Source organism: Vidua chalybeata, chromosome 14 (genome assembly GCF_026979565.1).
Source record: "Vidua chalybeata isolate OUT-0048 chromosome 14, bVidCha1 merged haplotype, whole genome shotgun sequence".
Taxonomy (NCBI): domain Eukaryota; kingdom Metazoa; phylum Chordata; class Aves; order Passeriformes; family Viduidae; genus Vidua; species Vidua chalybeata.
Window position 1 is genome coordinate 10,712,546 of NC_071543.1, and position 23,155 is coordinate 10,735,700.

Below are 23,155 nucleotides of genomic sequence, written 5' to 3' on the forward strand. Positions count from 1 at the left end.
AACTGTGGCTTGATGGGAAACAGATCACATCCATCTGTAACTGTAAGAAGTACAGTTGTAACCTGGCTAAGCACAAAGAGAATAATTCAAGAAGGGATGACAGGGTGGGGGGGAGCTGCTTTCACTGGTCACTGCATGAGACAATTTCTTTACCTTGAATAAATATAGTGCCAGACTGCCAAAGCATGTCTGCCAGGGAGCCAGAATTCTTTCAGAATATATTAAACAGATGTTTATACAACACTTCATACCTGAGGTAAGACTAAGAGCCAACATTAATGCTTTTCATATGATGAACAGAAAAAAAAAACTCCAAAACACAAATTGCTGGAGGGAATAAAAACAGTGCCAGCATAACTGGTCACTGGCTTGCCTGCTGTTAAGAAAGACATCCTCACATATTTTGTACTACACTTTACATCTCTCTGGAATTTCTGAACATTTCACTCCCTAGGGCATCCAAGACTTCGAGATGTTTTACATCAGTATTTTAAGATTTTTTTTTCTTTTTTACCTGCTCTTTCACCAAAACCAATATGCTTTTTATCACCCATAGCAGCCCAGCTATCAAATTCTTCACATAAGTAACTGCTGACAGGTATCACTAAGAAGCTAAGGAAGTAAAAGGTATGCGGGAAATAAACATGAAATACAAAGTCTTAGGTGAAATATAAAGTCTTAGTAAATATACCAAGAGCTAGTGGGGGAAAAAAAAAAAAAAAAAAAAAACACATACACAACACCACACATCACTAGTTTGTGGCCTTCACTTTAGATGCTGAGGATAAACAGTGTTCAGATAATGTTCCAGTATTTCAGCAAATCAAAGATCTTTCTCATAACATAATACAGCAAGTTTTACACCATCAGTCCACAGAGCAGAGTTCCACTTCTTTTAGGTAATTCCACTGCCTTTCCAGCTACCTTTCAGCTTCACAACAAGCACATCCTCCACTCTGAAAGGTCACACTGTATGTGGAAGTGTTGAAATGACAGGACTGTGCAAAGAATAAGGACACTGAAGCAGAAGTTTGGACAAATGAGCAGAGCAGCCATGGGGAAAAACAGCAACAAAGCCTGAGACAAACTGGGTCAAAATCTCATCTTTCATGCCACAGCACAATCATTCCCTAAGAAATGCCTGCTTTGACTGCAAAACCCACATAACCTTTCTCTGAATGACACCAGCCTGGTTTGGAGCTGTGTGAAAGCACAGTCTTTGTGCACGTGTGTCTTTCTGGCATGATCACATCCACACCTATTTTTTTATGGCATTCCACTTGGACAGAGGTCCTCAAATTTACTGTATGCCTCAACTTTCATGAAATATAAAAAATACATCAGCGGAAAAAAAAGTTTTTAAAAAAAGGTGTTCTGGTAAACAAAGAAGGTAAGATATCAGTATGAGCTCAGCCTTTATTAATTAAGAAACCTTCATGGAAAAATCTTGCTTTGAGTGTCCTAACTGCTGAAAAAGCATCTCTCAAAAACTTTGCAGTTATGAGACATGAGAAATTCTAACTTTTTTACACTACTATGAATCCTTCAAAGCTCACTCTTAGTTATAAACTCACTTCACTTCTTCCCATGGCCAAAATACTCTCTTCAACTCCTTGCCACTTTTTGTGAATTTTCTGATTTCTTATAAATCTTTACCTCGCTACTGTAGCTTTAGAATGATTTAGTTTAAAAGCCAATCATTCATGAGACACAAAGCCATAGGAAATGAGTTTTCATTAGTTCTGCTAGTGACAAAAGTACTTGGTTATTATTATAGAAGCAGCTGGAATATATTTGGTTTCTGTACAATGTCTCTCAAATTTTACTCTCAAAACCAAGAACAGCTGGGACAAAAGATTACTGACAGTTGCCTCCAACATTATTAGGAAAAGAATAGCATCAAAAGATAAAGCACCAATCTGTAGAGGAAAAGCACACTAGAGGTAAAGTAAGAAATCTGCCAAAAAGTAGGCTGTAATTTTGCAATCTTTGCTAGCACTCTAGAAAAATAATAGACATGTTAATGAAAGCAGGCAGGTGATGAGTGCCAGGGGCATGCTGTCAATGACAGAAAATTCCAGAGGAATCTCACAGCTGAGCAAGGAAAATGCTATGAGAAACTGTCCCAAGTTATATCTCATATCTTAAAAGTGAACTCCCTTTAATGTGGCTTTCTACATCGTACATGCTGGAAGGTTGAGCTTTGCATACAAGACTACGTGTCTACACTCTGCCATCATATGTGAAGCAATCTGTTCTACAGTACATAACAGAGTAAGACAAAAGAGCTTTCCAAGCCCCTTCCATCAGCCTGATGCATCAGCAAGTTAACCAGGACAGAGAGCAAGCAGTAGCAAAAACTTTATTACCAGACAGTCAGAAAATGTCTCTGCACAAACAAGCAAAGTCAGTATAGAAAATAGCTCCTCGAGGGCCAGAGACAGCCTGCATGGCTGAACAGGCTCTGGAGAAGGGAGGGTGGGCCACTGTGAAGACACCAGCCCAGACTTGCTTAATGCCCTGCTCCAACCTAGATTTCTGCATAGCAGTGAACAACTCATCTCAGCACACAGACTTGCATTAAACAGACACCTAATTCCCTTGCAAATCAACTGAAATGAAGGAGTTGATTACTTCAGAAATTCTCATAGTCAGGCTGTCATCAGTGAAAGGGTCAGGTAATAAGGAGAGACAGCAAAAAGTCCAAGACATTCACTCACAGCAGCAGGTGATTGGGTCTTGTACACTTGAGGCTCCAAGATTTGGTGGAAGGACCTTCCAAGCTGCCACAGAAAAACAGACAGAGGGAACAGTGGGAGAACCTCTAGAGCACAGAAATTAAGAAAAGCAAGAGGCAGCAATTAATGCTCACATGCATTTCTGTTTCATTGTGGAAGACGTTGGAATTGAGAAACTCGGAACTGCCAGATTCCCTCTTCAGGGAGATGATAGTTCTCACAGTGAACTCTGGCCACAAAAAGACAAGGGATTATTACAGCTAACACTTTCCTCCCTCCTCCACAGACCTAAGGGTATATAACAACTTCAGGTGTATACAAAAGGCTAAGAAAACTCAAGTCTAAAGGGAACCACTTCACAGTGATAAAATCTGTCAGATGTATACAGTAATAACTACGATGATCTAAATATCCTTGGGACAAACTAGGCAAGTGCTATTCAGCCAAACCTGAACTTCAGCAAGGAAAAAGAGAAGAGAAGAGGAAGAGGAGAGGATATCTCAAGCTGCAATTGACCCATAAGGACTATCAAAGCCAATTCTTGCTCCTCACTGGATTTACCTAAAACCAAACCAGATGGCTAAAAGTGCCATTCAGATGCTCCTTGAACTCTGACAGTCTTGGTGCTATGACCTCTTCCCTGGGCAACCTGTTCTAGTGACCAACCTTCTTCTCAGAGAAGAGCTTTTTCCTACCACCTAATCTGGACTTGACCTGATGCAGCTTCATTCCATTTCCTCTCAAAGAGAAAAGATCAGCATCTTGCTCTCTTCTGTCCCCCTTGAGAAAGTTGCAGACTGCAATGAAGCTGCCCCTCACTCTTCTCTTCTCCAGGCTGGACAAGCCAAGTGACATCACCCACTCCTGAGAAGTCTTGCCCCTGGTGCCCTTCACCATCTGTGTTGCCCTTCCTCTGAACATACTCATAGTATGGTGCCCTTCTTATTTTGATGTACCCAAAACTGTCCCCAGGACTCTGAGGCCACCCCAGAGCAGAGTGGGACAATCCCCTCCCTTGCCCAGCTGGCAGGGCTGTGCCTGATGTCCCCAGGACAGGGATGTCCCCCTGGCTGCCAGGGCACTGCTGGCTCATGTTCAACTGGCCATTGACCAGGACTCCCCGATGCCTTTCCACAAGGCTGCACTCCAGCCCCCTGTCCCACAGTTTGTATGAATAGCCAGGATTACCCCATCCTAGGACAAGATGGAATATTACAGCTGAGCCCATGTGAAGGTGGCAGCAATGTGGAGGGAAGCATCTCATAGCTTCCCAGAGCTTCATCTTCTCTCCCAAATCACAGAAAACAGGAACAACACCATTATGTTTGTTGTTTGATTAAGTTTGGGGAGGTTGTTTAAGGAGAGTGAAGCCAACACATTACACTACATCTTGGTAGAATTATCTGAAGTTGAAAACAGCCCAGGAAAAAAGTTTATTCTCATTATAACTAGGAAGTACAAGCTACTATTCATCCTCATCCAACAGAAACTAATAGCCACAGTTCCTAAGCAGGGGGGGCTGTTCCTCATACTGTTTTCTTCTCTGAACAACAAGTCTTATTTTTCTCTGCCAAAGAAGTAGATTAATGAATTATTTTTACAGGACTACCCTAGCAAAGGGGGGAAAAAAAGCAAGAAGGAAAAGAAATGCCTTGAATGATAACATCCACAGCTCTCTTAAAAACCTGAGCAGCTTTGTGTCAACAGAGTCCCAACATCCCCTACAAATGAATTTTCTATTCCTGTATCCCATGAGATAGATGAAGCTATTGCTTTTGCAAATGAGAAATGAAGCAGTGACTTATTCCTAGAGGGCTGGCAAGTGCTCATACCTAAAATGCATTTTGCTGCAGGGTAGTCTGGCAGGACTATGAAGAGCAGGGAAATAATAAAGTCATCATTTTGAAAAATCCACTGAGCTCACAACAGGGGCATGGAATAACTCAGCAGGCCTGAGGACAGCAGACAGAATGAGGCAGACACAAAAAGGGAAGAACTAGGAGGGACAGTTGTTGGGACCAGGAGGAATTAAAGTTTAAAGACCTGGATTTTTGGACTTTTGCAGAACAGCAGCACTGGTTTTGCACAGAACTTGAGCATCTCTTGTTCAGTCTTTCACATCTAAAGGAAAAGGGATTGTCCAAATATTCCTATCACTAAGGCTTTCTTCCTCTACTACTTCTCACAGCCCTTGTCTCACCAAGAGTTTAAGCATGAGAAATTAGGGCTAGAAAGATTTAACTCATATTAAGGCAGGAAAAGTATTCTAGATAATAGTACTAGAAGCAAAAGAATTGCTTTAATTATCAATAAACCATACACCATTCAGGCAATAATAAATGCCTCCAGTTACTACTGCCCAGCTATAAGAACCACAAATCTCAGATCAATGTTACACAGTGGAAAAGCAAGTCACAAAAAAAAAAAAAAAAAAAAAAAAAAAAAAAAAAAAAAGTCTGTAAAACTGTGTTGTCTCTGGTTTGGTGTTTTTCTGCATTCTCCTTCCCCTGCTTCAGGAAAAACCAATAAGACTGCAGTTAAATTCTGTGCCTTTCAGGCAAAGGGGAAACTTAATTGCAGTCTTCAGGAGACTGAATTTCTATTGAATGAGATAATGAAGCATAACCAATAGCATTTCAGTGCTAAGGCTCAGAAGGCAATTTGCTAAGATACAGAGGTCTGGAGCAACCTCCACAGCAGAGTGATTCACTGAAGCACCATAACTGGCAGAGACAATCAGTCCAGATAGAAGAGTTTCACGGATGACAGTAAGCTTGAAGCTTGTGAAAGGCTCCAGCTCAGGTAAACTGAGAAAGACACATTACCACTGAACAGGTAAGTAATAAAACATTACTGTTAAAATTAGCAACATGCAGGTATAGTACCTTCCCTAAGAACATTGAAGAAAAAATCTTTACTGTTAGCACAACCACTGTATTATTCATGCAGTCTCCACGTAGCCCCTGCTGTCAGCACTACCTGGATTCAACAAAACAGGATGCTGCTCAGGACAGGAATACCTAACTAGCCCTGAATAAATGGACTCTTAAAATACTTACTAACTCACTACACAATACCTAGTACTATATCACAGGAAACCTCATTTTCTACTGCTAGAAAAGACCAGTTGAACAGCTTTATTTTTCAGTGTATTTTTGAAATGTGCTTCTATGAGCTTAAATGATGGTATTGAGTCATAAAGCTCTGGGATTCATCTATTCTGCCCATGCTCAGCTATCTGGAATTCAAAAGGCTGGAAAAGAGATGTTTTTGTTTTTGATTCTTTACCAATTCAGTATGTCCTATAGTCCACCATGTATATTCTCCCTCCAAAAGCAACTTACTGAATAACTTAAGCAATCCATAGAGATGCCCCTTCATCATATGTATTGCTGCAGAAACACCTGACATACTGAAAAACCCAAAATGAGCTCTACAAAGATAGCTGATCTCACACAGGAAACCAATCCTTTTTTCTTTGGTGAAGAAAATACAGTTCTTCATTCAACTTGGAATCAGCTCCAAGTTGTGAGAATTTGGTGGCTCTATCACTCAGGATCACTTGCCCACTTAAATACCAGGTGAACTAAATGTTCACAAATAAAATCAAGAGCAGAACCAGCACTGACAAACTTCTACTGACAAAGTGTGTAAAGAACCAGTCAACCTACCACCTAAATGAGACAGCTGCCCCTTCAAGAATACCCACCACATTTAAGTTCATCTGACACCACTACCTCACCAAAAAAAAAAAAAAAAAAAATCCTTGGCTGAAGGTAGGATGGACTACAGGAAAAAGAATTCACATTCTTCTGGACAGCTGTCTAGATAGACCCAGGCAGTGTTGGATCACATACCCCTCTCTTACTAAATCAGAATGGGAAGAGGAGAAAGATCTGACACTTTTCTGACCTTATCTGTGCTAATTTCTTTCAAACTCTTCCTGGTACAAGACAATTTGACAGAGCAAAGTCTCAAACACATACTCCTCAGACTGACAAGATCTAAAGAAGACTTAAATTAGGCAAGATATTGTACAGCCTTAGCCTCAGCTGTAAGACCTCCAACACAATATCCATCATCCAGTAAAGACATTTATAAAATGGAATCTCAATGGATGTCAGGAAGAAAGGGCTTGGGATTTGTAGCAAAAGCCAATTAAACAGCTTCCATCTCAACTCTCCAAGCATCTGAGATTCCAGCCAGAAGAGGGTGTCTAACCACATCCACAACTATGACAAAACACATGAAGCAAAATATTCAATTACTTTAACTTCAACATGTTAACAGGAAAGGGAACCCAAATCTACACTTCTAGATTCTGGTAACTCTGGATTACAATATACAGAAGTTCCATTCCTAACCAATTAAACAACAAAACCAAGACCTTAAACCAAGAACTATATATCACAATATTCCTTTGGGGAGCTTCTGTTAGAGATCTTGCCTGGTTTAGCTGTACAGATTTGGTACAGAATAGCTACACAGAGCAAAAGATGGGTAAGGATCACACACTGTTGTCATTAGCAAATTTCCATCAATTCAGTTTCTCTATACTTTTTAGACAGTGCTCTTTTCAAGACAGAATAGAGAGTTTCTGGACAGCATTATTTTATATGTTACAAAGCATTGGGGTTTTTTTAATTAATTAGAAAAACAGAACTTGTTGTTACTAACACTTTGCACACAACTAACATCATAGATTGTACAATGCCGTGTACTTGAAGCAGGATTTGTGGAGGATGGAAATGTGCCAAATTCCAGTGTCACAGGTGGAAAAATGACATTAACAAGGACTGAGAGTTTGTATTTTTTGCACCCACATTTCATCCACAAACGAACAACACAAATACTTAACATACTGCTGCCTTGGCACAAAAACCTACCTTTGCCTGCAAGTGGCCACAGGCCAAAGCATTCAGAGGCACTCCAGCCCTGGCACAAGCATGTTTCCACTGAAATCAATGGGAATTTCCTCACTGAGCTAATGAGAGGAGACCATAGCCAAAACCAGTCCCATCTGTACTGAGTGTAATCCATCATTCTAACAAACTAGAAAATTCGTTCATACACAAAACAAATGAATACTCAGCACAATGATACATGACATTGAGTCCAGCAGCATTATCAGCTCTACGACAGTCATAAGTGGAAAAAAAAACAACATTCTTGCAGGTCCTCACTAAATCTGAACAGGCAAAAGGTACATTATTCATTACTAGTCTCTGGCTCATGCAGTATCTTAACAGATGTTAAGTTTTTTAATTTCTTTTAAATCTCAGCTATTGTTTATCTGTCATCCCCATCTACTAAAACACTAGTTTGCTTCCCAGCTCTGCCTGAGAATGTTGCAACTTCTAATATCATTCTCTTAGCCCATTTTCTAGCTGGAAGATTCACCCCCCAGCATAACCGTTTTACAGAGAACTAAAGCATTATTTAATCTGTCAGATTCCTTGAACTATATTAAGGAATGTGTGCATTCCCATAGGGTCAAAAAGTCCTAAATTGTTGAATTGCTGACAGTACTCATAATAGGCAGAAAACTGGTGTGCATTTACTTTGTTCCATGTATCTTTCCATAGGCATCCTCTTTTGGCCACAGTCAGACTGCTGTGCTCAGTAGGAAATAGGATCTGTGTGGAAGTATCTATGTCCCACAATGAGTCTGAAATGAAAGGCAGCACATACACATTTGCTTATATTGCTCCTCTTCTGCAGTGACCAGGTACACCCTCTATTTTATCCTTCCACTCTGTTCACAGACACTATATTCACTGCCATGTAACTGACAGACAGAAATGTTATATATTAATATAAACCTATGTGCTAATTTGAGATTGCACAGGACAAGCACCAGAAAACAGCATTAAACCTGCAAGCCTGCCAAAAACAATTATTTGCTTCTCTTTCCAGTGAAATTAATATAACAGGTCATCAACAGCATTCAGGGAGAAAATTCTCAGAAAGGGAATAATCATTCTCCAATTTCAAATATTTTTTACTTAAACAGGTGGTAAAAAGCAAAGTCAAATCTGTCCACAGATCTCCAGAAAATCTCTCCTAGAAGAGATGTCACGCAATACTTGTCAACTCCCACCATTTCACAGCCAATATCTGCTTCAGCAAGAAATTCTCAGCTGTACAACATCATCATTTCATCCTGGCTGAGTTCCCTGTGCTGTCCTTATCTCCAGCTGCTGAACCTGCCTCACCTTTTCAGAATCTATTTATATCACATGCCAGAAGGCAGCAGGGATTGTCAGCTCCCACCTGCATGGGACACAGCTCTGTAGAGACAGAGGACATGATTTTTACTATAGGAAAATTGTTTGCTCCGTCCAGAAGCAAAAGCAACAGAAAACTTTCATGTTAAAGGGCAAACCAAAGCAAGGAGCAGTTGCTGATGTAAGGTAGTGATAGACACAGGGGAATACTTTTGCTAAGAGCACTGCAATGAAACTTAGGACAGTGAGAGTGCTGCAGGAAGCCTGCATGCCAGGAGCCACAGCAAGGGCTGTGCCACAGGTGGGCACACAGGGACCCACTGCAGAGCCACACGTGCAGAGAGCAGCCTTTCCTCCCCTCCCTTCACACACAGGGGCTTGCCAGGGTGAAATGTGTCCGTGCCAGCCCTGGACAGTGTCCCAGGCACCATGCAAATCAAACTGCAGCAATATGAAGCTGTCTGTACCTTATACCTTTCCTCTTCCTAGCTAAGTAAAAAGTGATGAAGTTTATTGTTATTATGTCCTTTAAGTGGTTTGATACATGCCAAGTAACTGGTTAAACACAATAAGAAAATAGGTCTCATCAAAGCCTCAGAATCAATAATCAGAAAATAGGAGTGAAAACTAACTACCATGAAGTATCCAGCAGATTAGTCTCACTGCTTCAACATGACAAATAAATATTTTTCAGTGTCACCCACTCCTTCTAAGCACTGCAGAGTTTGCCACAGCTGCCAGTATGATGACAACATTTTCTTCTCAACTGTATGATCCATTTGCAAAACTGTTGCTTGACAAACAGTGTTAAAGAAGTTAAAATGCACTTATAGCATGTATTTTGGCCTGTGGTGTCCTTTGAATTGATAAGTCATCTATTATGCTTAGCAATGGTCTTATCTTAATGATGACTTTCAGAATAAATTTTAAAACAATCCAGTATAAATATCAAAAAAAAAAAACCCTCTGCTTTTGAACAGTTTCACTGGGATAAAATCATTTTCACAATTATGAAACTGACCCCAAGGCAACAAGAGATCATAAATGTTTTTGTGTTATGCCAGGAGCATCCTTAAGGGACTCCCCCACCTGATGGCTTATGAATGACTTATTCCCTTAGCAGGAGTGCTCCTATGGGAAGAGCAGCAAGTCAAACACGCTCAGGGGATGCAACCAAAAATCACCACAGGGGATTTTCAGAGCAGACAAGAGCACAAATAGCTAAGAGATGCTGTGCTAGCAAGTGAAACACCCTGTGTTTGTCAGCAAGATTATCCTCTCTGAATCATCCATCTGCAAAACATGCTTTGTCCCACTCAAGCCACACACCACAATTTTGAAGTGGATGGTGAAGAACAGACTTTTTGGCTGAGCAATGCTCTGGATGAAAACCCATGGAGGAGACACATCCTGGGCAGATGCATGGTAGACAAAACAGGATTTTGCAAGAGTCACCGATGAACTCTGTAACAGCAAAAGCAACTCCTGACAGCTTTACTACATGGCACAGATCAGGAAAAGAACTGTGCACACCCTCCCTCACCTCACAGATCCAGCACCACGGGTGGCAGGAGCTCAGCTCTGTCCCAGCACTCTGTAGCTCCATTACTGAATTTGATCGAAGTATTCAATAGTACTTAAATTGATCTTGGAGCCAGCTCTGACCTGGTGCCAGGAAGCTCCATCAGGAAACAGTTTGGAAGTGTGGTCTGCTTAGTAATTAGGAAATCTCTTTTTTTTTTTTTTTTCTATTTAATTCAAACAGTAGAAGTTAAATGTTGAAATTCAAAACAACAGTTTTACCTCCCCAAGGAAAAAGGTAGGAAAGACCTCTTAGGGAATCATTTTAAACATGTATGAATGTTTTCCCCTCTTTCCTGCTGTCAAACAATTTTGCTGCCCAATTTTGGGAGTTACTGTTACATTGATTTTCCATTAGTCAATGTCTGTCTTCATGAGCTGAAATTTTAATGATAGTAACAAAAATGCACAGATGATCTCCCTATTATACTTGTATTCCACTAGAATCCATCAGATTTTATGAATTTATGAGCTTCAATTGGCTACAAAAATATAGAAAGAAATCAGTGATATACAGTATTATTTTTCTGTTGTCCTAGAACACAGCCATTGTAAGTAAGCAAATAATTCTAGGGAAATATCTCCTACATTAACAAGAAATATTCACTACTTTATTACTAACAATTCAAAAGCATAATTCATTTTCATATTCACATATCTGCCAGGAATATTCACTTGTTCTTTAATAACAAGAAGTCATTCAGCTGCTCCTGCTTTTTTCCCTAATTATGAAAAATGTCATCCTTCTAATTTTGAGTTATAATAAAAGGACTGCCCAGGGTAGTTCAAATTCCCATCTTTCTATTTGTGAATTGTCCTTGAACAAATGCAAAGTAGCTAATGCATCAGCTTGTGAAAAACTTTCCCAGGTAAGAACTGAGGAAGCACATCTGCACATGTCCTTGAGGCACACTGGGACACCACCTTTCAATGAGAAATCTGTTTGCAGCCTCAGCTGATGAGGCACAGAATGCATTTTAGTGTGTATTCTGCCCTAGTCACTTCCCCTTAATATCAGCAGAGAACACTCTCTGCAGATATTCCACTAACACTTCACACATTCTAAAGCATTTAACTTTTCCATACATGCTGCAGTTAATTAGGGGAACATCTAAAGCCTACAGCCTTATCACAGCCTGTGGTTGGGAAATTTCTCCTTGTATTAAGTGACTAATAAAGCACAGCTTCACATCACTGCTGCTTTGCATTGGGCAGAGCTTCACAATTGGAATTATCTATACCACCACAAACCACAGCACTGAAACACTGATGAGTTTTACATCCATGACTGATCATCAAGGTATTTTCTCCCCCAAAACATCAAAGTTTTACACACATTTAATTCAAGAGGGTTCAAGTTTACTCTAAATTCAAGCTAATTACACTTCACAGCATTCTCATTTGGTGAATTCAGTGAAGGCTTCTTAAAAGTCTCAGGCCTGGATACTGAAGTCATGTGGATGAAGAACACCCACTGCCACAAAGGATATTCTGAAGCAGGGAACACATTCTTCAAGAGATCATGGGTGAAAAGCAGATGTGTTGGGGTAAGAGGATGAAAAAGGAACAGAGACATGAATGGTTGTGACTGCCAACACAAAGGACAAAAAGAAAGTTGTGTTTGTATTTAATTGCACAGAAAAATAATTTCATTATACCCAAAAGATAAAGTGCCTGGTTTTTTAATACTTACTGAGTGAGTTTAATAAAGCACAGGTGGACAGAGCCTCTTGGAGGCAGCCTCATGGCTGCCCAGTATCCTGAGCTGCCCTGCACAGTGGTATTCCAGGGGAATGTTCATCCCAAATGGATATGCTCAAATCCAGGATAATATCCAGGGAGCTCCAAGAAGGCCAAAACATATACAATTATATTCATGCATTGCTGCGTCCAAGTTCTCTAAATTTTTGCCAATAAACATTTGTTCACCCACTTGTTAGAATTTGTTAGTGCAGCTGCAGCATGGTACCCGCCACAGCCAGGTGATTTTTTTGTTGGCACAAAGCCCAGAGGGGCTCCCATCCACAGCAGATTTCTCCCTCACAGTACATTTATCAGAACAGTTTGCACCTCATAAAAAACAATTTCTAAGTTCATGTTGTTTTAACTTCACCTCACATTTCAGTGACCCAGCAGACATGCTCTGCTAAGTTAGAGAGGTGAGCTTCTGTCTTATTCCTTCCACAAGGATTTTTCCCTCTGCAGCTTGACTGTGATATTCACACCTGGCCATCACATGAAGCTGCTCACTTTGTCAAGAGAAAAGTCTCCAGGCAGATTGACCAAAGAGTGTGTCAGTCTCAGTGGTCTCATCTAAGGAAAATGTTGTACCTACAGAGCCATCCCCTTCTGCAGCAGGGTATGGATTTCTGCAGTCACTCAGGTACAAGTGCTTAACTGGGATGCCCCTGTTTCTTTTGCCAATTCACAGCCTAGGACAGAATAGCTTCAGGCACTTGGAGATATCTGGGGTTTTGCTCATGTTTGATTTTTGCCTCGTTTCTGACACAGGTTCACGCTCCCAGAAGCAAGTAATTTCATAAGCCCTTCTACAAGATAGTAAGTAAATACATTATGGTTCTGCATGAAGGAACTGCAATATATACTGAAAATCAATGCTTGCATAATTCTGAGGGCAAGAACTTAAAGATGTAATTTTACTTCAATATCTTATGTATTTACATGCTCTCACTGGGTAGCAATAAAAGCTTAACAGCATTCAGTTTGAATACAGCTCTTCTAGGAGTGTGTACATTTGACAAAATGTGTACTATTAAAGCAGCTTTGATCTATTCACTGTGTGACCTGTTCTTGTTTTCTACTGAGGGAACAAAGTCAGAACCACAGAAAATTATAGTCAGCAGATTCAAAAATACAAGCAACTGTGAGATAGCAGGCAAGCAGCCTGTGGCTGGCACAGGAAATGAAGTGCCACTGGATTTTTATCAATCTACTCTATCTTCACGTGGTATCCAGTTCCCATTATGGCTTTGACCTATTGTATCACAGCAAGGTCCCTTGAAAGGAGTCCCCCAGTTGAAGAGCAATAGAGTTTCCATGCAACAGAGAGGAAAAAGAGCAAATCAAGCAAGAGTAAAGGGCAGCAGGATCCTGAACAGTGCTCAGGGTGTGAAGCTGGAGCACACAGACCTTGCTGCCCAATAGCCCTGCAAGACAAAACCCAGGGACAGCACCACAGACAGAGAAGCAGCAGACAGCTTGAGCAGCCCTCCATGCCCTTACAAACATCCCTCTGATGTGAGGTGTACTACAATCCACTTTGCTCTTTCAGTTTTACTGCCTGTGTTTCAAAACAGGTACTGCAAAGCTCAGTTTCTCTGGCTAGGGTTATATGTAAGCAGCAGAGATGAGTCATTTTTCCCAGGAAGCACTTGCTTGATATATCTTTTATTTGAAATCAGATTCAAAAGCTTTGTCTTCAGCTTCAAAGATACTAGACAAGCAGCATAAGATTACATACAAGGCTTAGCTTACAAGAGACTGTGTACCTGTCAGCCATCTTTCACAGCAGATTCTCTCTAATGCAGCTGAACTAATATATCCAAGTGAAGGCTGAAAGAATGAAAAGCAATCTCTGCACTCACATGTCACTTGCTAATCAGTGCACCAGTCAGACTTCAGGAGAAACATCTCCATAATGAAAGGAGGTCCAATTTTAATATTCACAGATTTCACAATTAAGTCCACCTGATAAAACATCAGCAGGGAGAAAATTAACAAAGAAAACTAAGTATTGTGTTGCTTCCTTTGAGTTTTATGAGATTTAGGAGCTTGTTTGATTTTAATTTTAAGTCTGAAGTTAAATAAGACCTGGAAATTCCTGATGGATTTTACTGTGATGAACTAAAGAGACAAAATCTTCTATGGTTTCACTGCAACTGATATAAGAACTATAGCACACTACTGGGTTACAGCACAGTTTTGCACATGTAACATGTATCTGGAATGTGCTGTGACTTGTCCTAGAGGATATTTCACAGAATTTATCCATAAACCCCTGAAATAAATGTAAAAAAATTAAAAAAAAAAAACATTGGGAAAGGTAAATTTTAAAACATTGATATTTTTAGAAGATTTGGTTAAAAATACATCATTTTCCTTAAAATTACAAACTGATGATTTTTTACATTCTTCTCGTAGAAAAGCAACTGCTGCCTTCTCCTAAGCTTTGCACATTAGCCTTTGAAATCTCCCTGTTTGGCATCCTCTGAACACCAGGCAATTTTAAATACCTCATCAACTAGGAAATGCAGGTGGCAAAAGAGGGTTGATTGAGAACAGAGATTGAACTGTAACTCTGAACAGTTTCTCCTGTGAAGGAGACAGAAGAACAAATTGCAATACATTTCACATGAGTGAAGCTGTATAATTGCAAAATGCAATCTCTCTCCATGGATGAGAACAAAGTTTCCCTATCAATATTTATAAGCTTGGTATTTCTGAATCTCATTAGAACATGTCTGATACATCACAGGTTGCATAGAAAATAAAAATAATGGCATATTTGCCATGGTTTTTGAGAAATGCCAACTTCTTTTTAAATAAACACCATCCTGCATCCAGCACCCTGTGCTCACGAATGTTCTGTCTCATGTTCTGCTTTAGGGAGTGTTTGTTGCTGCGTGTAGCAGAGCATGTCACAGTAAAGTTCATCCTTCAAAAAAGTCAAGCCTGCCTAACATATGTTGTTCTCCAACCTAGTAGAAATAAATATTTTAGTTACTTCCCCTCTTCTGCAGTCAGGCTGATGCTTTTCTTCTGCTTCTAGACACAGTCTTTTCCTTTGGGCCTCTGTCATTTACACAACTTGATAAAACTCTTCCAAATAACTTCATTTAAATGAAAAGCTTGGTTGGCATTTCCTTCTCCTTTGTGCAAGATCACCAAAGCCACCGAGGAGATTTCAAATAAAAAATTTTAAAAGGCATTTGAAACCATCCAAACTTTTGTACAACTCAGGGGGTTGGGGGGAAACAAACAACAAACACACACATTTTTCAGAGCTATAGAAGCCTCAGAGGCGGGTCACAGATTCCTGAAATGGAAATGTACACAAGTGTATACTTGCCTTTGCACATAACAAATCAACTCTGCAGGAACAAAACACTCTCCTTACATCCCTGCATTAATTTAAGTGCAAATACTATAGTCCAATAACATGCACAAGGAACATTCTTGCACAAGGCAAAGCATCTTTACCCTCTATTATTCTCTTTATAACAGAAACATTTTTTAAAGTTCATTTTGAGCCATAAGAGTGACAGAAAGTATATTAAAGGCACTAAAATAATGAAAATCCTGCATTATTAAAGCAGATATATCAATAGAGACAACACCCAAAAATATTTATCTCTATATAGCACTCTTCCTTGAGCAGATCAGAACAAATATGAGCACTGCACATCATTCAGCATGAGGATATGGATCAGCATGTTCAAACCTGGGCAGGAACAGTAAGGAGAATAAGAGAACTCTTGTGATAGAAAAGTCTTTACAACAAATTCCATGTTGAACTATTCCACTGTTAAAATAAATCTTGACACAGCTTTACATTTTCAACTTCATTCTAAAATCTTATCCCTGCTCTGCTAAACACCAAGAACTCCTCCCACTTGGATCTCCAGGACTACTTGGTATAAAATACACTCCTCTTCCAATTTTAAAAGAAAACACTCAACTACTGCTGAAGAAAAGAGAAATTAAGGATGAAATTCCTCTAAGAACAAATAGCACGAATCACCACTACTGAACAGAGAGAACCACTCCACTTGTTTGTAATGCAGTGACAGAAATATTTCACATCTTCCTGATATAAAAACAACAGCATACAACAATAATACTTTTTTCTCCTTTGACAGAAGTGCTTAGATATAAAAATCCCTAAAAGGCACAACAGAAATCTAAAACAACTCAAGAACAGCAAAATGAAAAGTAAATATGAAAAACTGTCATTTCGGAATGATCTTTCCTAATTATGAGTAAACAATAAAATGTTATGTAAAGAGCACTGTATTTTCCTTCTGTTAGTTCCACAGGAACTGAGCTGGAACAGGAATGTTTCAGTGACATGTCAGCTTCTTTCTTTCCTGTCTTGAGTTGCTCCAGGCAGTAATTAATGCTCCTGTAGGGACTCAGTCATTCCCTTTAACCAGTGAAGTCTCAGCAGCCATTCTCCTTTTGAGCCTCAGAATCAATCTCAATAAAGCACTTCAGGGATCCACAGCAATCAGAGGTCAAATCCCACCACATTAAGTGAAACTTGACTATATCGTAAGGAATCGTTTGCTTGTCTAAATTCACCTCCAGAACAAGATTAAAGCAATACTGTAATCAAAATCAAAAACTTCCTACCACTTTTAATATCACAGCAGCCTCACACCAAACTCTTTCAGAAAGGAGTAAAAAAAAAAAAAAAAAATGTATACATACAGACACAATTCCCCACCGTTACAATCAGGAGGTTTAAAAGACAAAGAGCTTACTTGGTCAAGAAAACAGCATATTAAGCTAGTACAATATTTAGTATTCATTATAGACAAAAGCATCCCTCAGCAGGTATGTGTGTTTTAGAGACATATGGCTACACTAAAAGGCATTTAACTGTTTTACTACCTCTCTGAAATCAAATTACTCTCCATTATCATCAAATCAAGAAGAGTCCAGAAACTTCCAATAACATGTTTTCTTTATAAAAAATAGCACTCTCATGGGAAAAACTATGCATTTGCAACATTACCCATGCCAACACCAACAGCAGGAGATTCACAGGGGCCTCTAAGCTAAAATGGTCCCAAAACCACACAACTGGCCTTCTCCCCCAGCAGGCTAACAAAGAGGTAGCAGAGTCCCAGAGGCTTGGAAAAGTGACAAAACAACTTTTTTTAAAGGCTTAAAGATCCTTTTTTTCTTTCAGAATTTTCCAGACAATTACTGAAGTCAGCGATGACCAAGAAATAATTAAATGCCTGTGGTGTGATAAAAGCCAGATTTGTAGGCACAGCAAGGTGGAAGAGAAGATGCCCAGATTGAGCACTAACCCACTGGGAGCCCCCACTTTAGGTCCTTATGTCACTGGTGGGGTCACTTGGAGGACACAAGAGTTCCTCTGTGCAGCACTGCTCCACTCCTGGGGACAGCAGCAGCCCTGCTCCTTGCAGAGCACTCAGTAGATAAATATGTTGGGCACTGTGAAGAAATTCAATACAGCATCCACGGGGCACAGGAACCCCACACAAGGACAGATGCTGGAACAAGTCAGGAGGTGGCATTTCATGAGGCAGCCTTTCATCCTGAAGTCAGAAGTCAAAAGACAGCTGAAGCCACAGCTGACAATATTTACCCTTTTTTTAACCTTTTTATTATGCCCACACTGAGTCATTCCCACACAAGCTTCTCAGCATGCAAGGTTTGCAGCAGAGAGGAGTTTGCCCTGAAAGCTTAGGGAGGTATAGTGGATGATGAAAATGTAGCTCTTTGCAAGTTGTATTTCTGCTTTACAGTAAGTATGGCCAGCCCCCAGGTGCCAGAAGGGGAAATTTGCCCTGGACTTTCAGGTACTTAACAAGAGGCACAGAATGAAGCCCTTCCAGCACAGCTCCCACTGCCTCTGGGTGCCCATGTTTCTCAAAGCCCAGTAATAGCTGTCATTTACAAACCAAAATATTGCTAGGCACTGCCCACCTGTCTTGAACAGCACCTGTGACATGAAACTGTTGTCAAAGTGGTTGTATCTGAAGAAGTGACAACATTTTGCCTCATTTTCCTTCCCAAAATTCAGGTAGCAAAGACAGGGACCGGTCACATAAACCCTGCTCTTACCATTTAAAAACATACCAATAACATTGTTCTGTAAAAGATTACTTGGGCAAAGTGCACGTCCAGTAAACAGCATCTTTATTCTTTGCTCCCTGGTAAAATAACTGCCTTGGAGAAGGCTCTGAATGCAGATCAAACTGAGGGAGCTGCAGGCAGGTCTCACATATGAGATGTAGCAGGAGGAGAAGGACTGACTTTACTGAGACAGATACTCAGTAAACATCACACTGCAAACTCCTTCCACCCCTCAACACAGGCAGGGCTGAAAAGAAAGGGCTCACCATCAAAAATACAAGCAGCTGAGACTAGTAATATATTCCTTTAAGTGCATAATCTCCACAAATTAGGCTTTTACTTTAGCACCTGCTAAGGACAGAGGTGTTAATCACCAACAAAGTTGCTCTCAATTGTCTATGCCACATGTGGCTTTCTGAGCTCTGGGAATGGTTTCCAAAAATTAAGGATGGATATGAAAGTTACATGAAAAAATTATTTATTTCTTCTCTGCAGCTTCATAGTGAATTCCTACATTCAAACTCCACTTACCAGCAAAAATAAATCCATCAGAATATTTAAACGCTCAAAAATATTCTCAAAAAAGCTGAAAACTGAAGGGACAATCCATCAGAAGGACAGGTGTTCTGGATTTTCACTTTGGTGTGGAACAAAACTCTCATATCTTGAAACAGTGTGAAAACATTCTACACTTCTGTTCAGCCTCCAGAACTCCAGTTACTCACAGTGCTTGTGATGGAGACTGGCACTGTAGGCTGCCTCTCTCAAGGCCAAGCCTCCAACAAACCATTGCTCATGCTCTACTGCCAAAAGCTGTTCTTTGTGGCTGGCGAATAAAGCAGAGAATTTCTCGAGAATTACTGTGCTGGTGACCTGGCGAGTTCATAACTCCTGCTCTTGCACACCATGCTGATTAACAGTTCAGTCATTCCTAAACTGGATTGGTCTGCATGCACATCATCCTGCACCCTGATTATATCAGCATTTGTTCTCAGTCGTGGCAGCAGTCATTGGAATACTAATGCATCCTGACACATACCCTCTCTATTGCCAGCTACAACTGCAGAGGAAAACAGGTAATATTATCACTCTTTGGAAATAAGTGGATGGTGAGACAACACTTGCATTATCTGAGCAAAAAGCTTTCCTGTACAGAACTTCTCATTTTATATCATTCCAAATATGACTGTATAACAGAAGGTGCAAGCTTCAATCTGTTTTAATTAACAGTTACAGGGTTTTATAATGGGCATACCACATTTGGGATGACTATCCTTCAAAAAAAGCACTTTAGTAGGAAAGTGTTATTGATCTAATGGAAAGAATGACTATCCCTAAGGATTACTGCAAGCAAATCTAATAATATTATATCAAATAACATCCAACATAGTAAGGAAAAAACCTGAAGTACCTAGGAGCAAGCCACAAGAAATCGCTACATTTGTCTACAGGGTAAAACTAACATATTATTTCAAATTAACAATTCTTTTAATGAAAATCAGCACCATAGCTCTGAAGTTATCCACTAGCTTAACTTTTAAAGTTATTGTTCCAGTTTTTTAGAGAGGTGGTAGGATTGTATGCAAGTATTTGTCCAGCCTTAGCCAAGACAAAAACGTTATGTAAGGTCAAGTCAACACTGATTTGCATCATACTGTCCTGCTTACCAGGGAGTTGACCCAGCAACACAAGTCAGGTTACAGCTGTATTTCAAGCCTGCCCCTATCACTTGATAAGGACAAACTGTCCTTGGGATTCAGAGAGAATAATTCCAGAGCAAGTTCTTCCCCCCACTAACAAGATCTTCAGGGTGAGGATAACCCAAACAAGGGCACAATTTCTTTACTGCAGATAAACTACCCAAAAACAGGCATCTATTGAGCTACCCAGAGGGCAGAGGTGCCTAGAAAAGAATGCTTTGAACAGACAGCCTGCCTGCCACTCTTACTGTCACCTGCTCAGGATGAAGCCCTTCACTACAGAAGCAGCTAAGCACTGGCACAAAACGTGCCAAGAGATTTGAGCGTACTTGTTGCAGCAGACAGTACCTGAACACAAAAGGAAAAGAGGACAACGAGTCCAGAGGCTCTTCTGCCTGCCTTTGGGACTGGTTATACTCCAGCAGATGATTGGAAAAGTCAAGAATATCTTCTGAGTTTCCAGCAATCCTAAGAATCCAGAAGATGAGATCCTGTTTCAGCTGAATCACAGCCATGGAGATTGTGCCAATGAAGGCCTGACCAGGTGTGATTGTAGGAGGTACTGAATCACAACCAGCTCTCTCAGATGATTCACAAATGCAGAACAAATTCCTCAATGCAAACAGGATGCAATTAGTGTTTTGGGATCAAGCTATCTCTTCCAGCAATACAGTTAACTCAGCAGTGTTTTTGCAAAGGAAAAAGATAATTCCATAAGGTGCTGAAGTACCCATGATCTTCAGGCTAAAATTAAATTTCAATTCAACATGGAAAATTGGACATATCCTTCCTACAGGGAACAGAATCTACAGTGGTCCTGAGCTTGGCTATAGGCTAAAGCTTGGCTATAACCCAGAAAGTCTTTCCAGAGAGAGGACTTTTCTCTTTATTTTTCTCTGTTTATGAAGCATTTCCCTGGGAGTTGCTCTATAGAGATCTCTAAGTCACCTTTCAATCAAAAGGGGCTCCTGGTGACAGAATCTTGGCCCAGGCAGAGTTCGGTGTCTGTATGCAGATACACTCACAGGGCAAAGCCACTCCACTTAAATTACTGGCAATTAATTAGTGGCATGGAAAGAGAACAGCCCCTGCACAGGGGCTTTCCTATGGTCCATTTTGAAAGACCTGCTTCTGCTGTAAAAGTCCTTGAGCTGCCCATGTTTAGACAGCAAGACAGGACCCTACAAGTGTATTCCCTTTGTAAAAGACAGAAAGGTCCTTGTGCATCATAACCAGCCTGGGCAAAGGGCTGGTCTGCCCCCTCCCCTGAAACCTGCTCTAAAGAATCAGAGACCCCTTAATTTGTCAGTCCTTTGCTGACTGATCACCACCTTCAACATTGTGGTTCGTGTGCCACCACTGCCCTTGGACAGCAACGCCAGGGCTTTTGCTTTCACAGCCAGGAAAACAATGGGGGTTTTATACCCCTGCAAAGGCAACAGCCCTTACCAAGGCACTAAGCTTTAGCTGTTCCCCAGCTGCAGCCTTCCCCCTGCCTGATATTTATCTCCTAGATATATTTACAGGCAAACATATCCCTCTCTTGGCCTTTGCAATACCATGCTAAGCAAACAAGCCAAGCTCTTCTAGTCTCCTCTCATAAAGTAAGGTCTCTGTTTTCCTTATGACATTGGCAAGCTTTCTTTGCACCAGTTTATTTTCCTTGGACACGGGTCACCAGATCTGTACACAATATTCCAGAAGAAATCAATTCAGGTCCTTGTTAAGTAGCATTTATGCTCCCCACTAGAAGCAAATTCCAACCACTCAGTCCCCTGCAGACACTCCATTCCCATTTTCTGCACTCCTGTCCCCACAAATGCAGAGCCCAGAGCCACCATTTCCATACTCAAGGCACAAGTCTCCAGAGAGCAAAGTGAAGATGTCAGGGAAGGCAATACCCAGCTGACATTCCCCATTCTCCAATAGTCAGGGATATTAGGACACAGACAGTAAAGTCCTGTCCCAGCTGGAATTTTGCAGTGTTTGAGAGCACAGTCTGGCCAAATTTGGATGAATCTCCACCAGCTAGGAGCCTTGACATAAAAATTGCAACCAGATGAATTTGGTTTTTCTACATTTCCTCCACACCAGGCATAGAAATACAAAGACAAGGTAAAGGGCCACCCTACCTGTCTCACCTATAGCATTTTCAGAGTTTCTTATGGGGAATATTACCAACACATTTGTTTCACAAAAATCTTCTCTGTAATTCTTTTTACTGCATTTCCTCATCTTTTTCAGTTTCAACTGACAATATTATTGAGCTGTTTAAATTTTAACTAGAATGCTGGGGGAAAAAAGAAAAACCACTGGAGTATACAGTGCAAACCTTGCAACAAGCAGTCTGCAAGGTTTTACTTCTGGCATTGGGCAGTCAGAGCATGTTGCATTCAAGTCCTATTTACACCTTATTCCATTAACTGAAAGATTTCACTGGATGGATGCAGTTGCCTGGAAGCCCAGTATAAAATGCAATGCCTGCTATCTAGAAAAAAAATCAGATATAGGAGCATCAATTAACTGTGTTTCACATTGTAATACACACAGCATACCTATTTTGGAAAGAACACATACTTGTTACATATATTTTAACCAGTAGCCTTCACATAATTCCTCTCCACAACTGGTCATATGCTCCTAAATTTGATGATTTTAACCCACCTTTATTTTCAAAACATATTTTGGGTTTAGCAAAGGAGAATCTAATTAGAATGCTGAGTGCCCTTCAAATTGGACTTTTAAAAATCAGCACGTAATGAGATTATACAATTAAATATACATATATTGCTCAAAAATAATCATGTTCTACAGTTATAGCCTTCTGCTATTAACAGGAGCCTTCTCTGACCTTCAGTTATCCCATCAAGAAACTTTAATTGAACTATACAAGTCCTCAGTCAAAATACTATTTACAAACTCAAGAAATACTAGAAGCACAGAACTATTCCATGCTTCTCGTTAATATAATTTGGCAATACAGTATGACCACAAGTCAAAAAGAACCAGCATTTCAAATCTATAGCAGGTATTTACAAGCCTGTAATTGAATTTGGAG

At 40.3% G+C, this 23,155-nt stretch overlaps 1 long non-coding RNA gene across 1 annotated transcript in view; it reads right to left on the reverse strand.

Annotated features, from left to right (window-relative positions):
• LOC128795359 (uncharacterized) overlaps nt 1–23,155 on the reverse strand; it is a 329,447-nt gene that overhangs the window by 305,922 nt on the left and 370 nt on the right. The window lies entirely within an intron of this gene.